Consider the following 2,499-nt stretch of genomic DNA (forward strand, 5'->3'; position numbering starts at 1 on the left):
TGTTCTAATTGTATTGGAAAATCTCTTTCTCACTCTCCTTGTTCTGCAAAACTAATTCCACTCTCCAAATTTAGGAAAATATTTTTGATGTGCATTATTATAATAGGCTATTGGACTAAGACTCTGAGGCTTTTGCAAAGTAGAGAATCTGACCCAATCTAACACAATAAAGCTGAAGTTCTCTTATTATACAAAATTCTCTTTTCCTCCATTCAAATGATTTCCCAGTGATGCACTTAAACCCAGACTCATTATAACATATGTATTATTCCTATTACTGTGGTCAGGCGGTATAGTTGTATTTCATAGAAGGGAAGGATGTTATAGCCATTGTGTTTTTGTTTTTGTTTTTTTCCCACTGTACTAGGATAGAATGGGACCACCTCAGTAGCTTCTGAGGCTAACACATTTCTATCATCACAATTACTTTAGAAAAATCTGGTTCCCCTCACTTCTGCAACATCATGCAGAGATAATGCTCAAGTTTGTACCATAGCCATTGTTAAAAGCAGCAGCCTGAGGGGTGTGAAACAAGCCTTTTAGTTATCCAAAGAAAAGTGTCAGTTCAATTAATCTAAATACATTCGGAGTTTACCCATGTTTAATAACTCTACTTTTCCTGATGACTAATATGGCACATATTCCTCCAATGGTGAAAATTTATCTTTTCTGAGCTTTACTCCTGAATTATTTACCCACAGGGGAATTTGTGTAAGGAGTATTAAAATCTTTCTCTTGGGAAACAGAACAAAACTTTTATAATCACCATTTAAAAAAAAACGGTGTAAATAAACATATCGATATTTCTTATTATCAATTTCTGCTTTCCAATTCAAATTTGCTATTGACTCTGCTGAAACGTGACTATAAAAGATGTCTCCCTCCTCCTTACGTAGAAATGACTTTTGGTGTGTGGTGGGTTATTAAATATGGCTTCAATCTTTCATCTGTAGCTGGAATGTGGACTCTATAGACTTTCTATAGAGTCTGTTTCATTTGGGCCAGGAGGTCATGTGACTTCCCAAACAGACAATTCTGTGGTACTGGGCCAGCAGCTCTGTCACACACACATTTTCTGGATATCCAAATTGATAAAATTATTGGTGAAAGTGAAAAATGTGTCTTTTACTTTACAGAAAAAAAACGTATGGACTTTTGGCCAACCCAGTATTTACACGACAGAGCCTGGAAGACCCCGCACACTCTCCACCCTCTCCCACCCCAGCCAGCCTGAGAGCTGACTGTAAACTTCCACCCTGGGTAATGTGTTTGGGGCTACCTCGTTGCTTCTCTTCTGTCCTATTTTGGGCTGACCTTTCTGTTCACAAGGTACTGACTGGTGGCTGATGAATGAATGCTTCATTCTATGATTTTTTTTTTTTAACCATTTGTAACTGTCTTCCAGAGATTGGAATCCAGGCAGCCTGCAGAACTTTGTTTGGCACTAATATTCATTCCACATTCACTACATACCCACAGTGTGCATGTGCTGTGTGAGGTGCCAGGGATACAATAATGATTATGACCTACATGGCTCTTGTCTTCATAGGGTGTATATCCCCAGAGGCTGTCAACCCTGGCACTATTGATATTTTGGATGGCTGGTTCTTTGTTGTGGCAAGTTTAGCAGCATTCCTGACCTCCATCCACTAGAGGTCAGTAGCAAACCCCTCCCCCCCCCAGTGGTAAAAATCAAGAATGTCTCAAGACATTGCTGAATGTCCCCCAGGGGAAAATAAAATAAAATAAACTACCCTGGTTAAGAAACTCTGTGATAAACAACTGTTACATAGTAGAAGCTGAGGTATGAGGGAAGATGCCACTTGAGTAGGTCCAATTATCATCTCCATTTTACAGGTGGAGAAACTGAGGTACCAGAGAGCAAGAAATTGCTCAGTAAAACACCTTCTAAGTAGGCAAAGTTTATTATAATTCATGTATCCTCGACTTCACAAATTATTCTTCAATTGGACAAACAGGAAAAAAACAGGCTAGGTAGCAGAAATGGCATAATCTGGGAGGAAAAATTAAGAACCAACAGATCAACAATATTGGTCACAGATTTTTAGGGAAGTTATTTGAAGTACTTACTAAAAACATGAGTATTTTATGGCCCCAGATGGTATATAAGAAAGTAAAGCTCAGGTTTTCTATAAATGAAATTCTAACATCACAATTATGGAGGATCCTTCGGAGCTAGTAGATGAGCTCACTTTGGAAAAGGACACGCACAGGATGCGAAGGAGTTGAACCTGAATAATGATGAATGGTGCAAATTTATTAACATGATTTCTGGAGGGTGATGTCCAGAATGAGCTGAGGCTTGCAAAAAAATACCCAACAACAAAAAGACCCTTTCAAGCTATGTTTGGAGCAAGAAAGAAACGGAGAGGCCCTCTGCTTGGAGCAGATGGTCCGATGCTAACAGATGACGGAGGGAAAGCACAGCGCCTCAGCTGAATTCTGCTGTTGCATCAAGGAAAATCGTGTTCTAAAGGG

The 2,499-nt window shown here is 39.2% G+C and overlaps 1 non-coding gene across 1 annotated transcript; it reads right to left on the reverse strand.

Annotated features, from left to right (window-relative positions):
- Positions 1 to 356: 356 nt before the first annotated feature.
- Positions 357 to 491, reverse strand: LOC112297475 (small nucleolar RNA SNORA66). Its single transcript, XR_002974045.1, has one exon. It is a non-coding gene; the product is annotated as a small nucleolar RNA SNORA66 (small nucleolar RNA).
- Positions 492 to 2,499: the final 2,008 nt, after the last annotated feature.

The sequence above is a fragment of the Desmodus rotundus genome, chromosome 11, assembly GCF_022682495.2.
Source record: "Desmodus rotundus isolate HL8 chromosome 11, HLdesRot8A.1, whole genome shotgun sequence".
NCBI classification, from domain to species: Eukaryota; Metazoa; Chordata; class Mammalia; order Chiroptera; family Phyllostomidae; genus Desmodus; species Desmodus rotundus.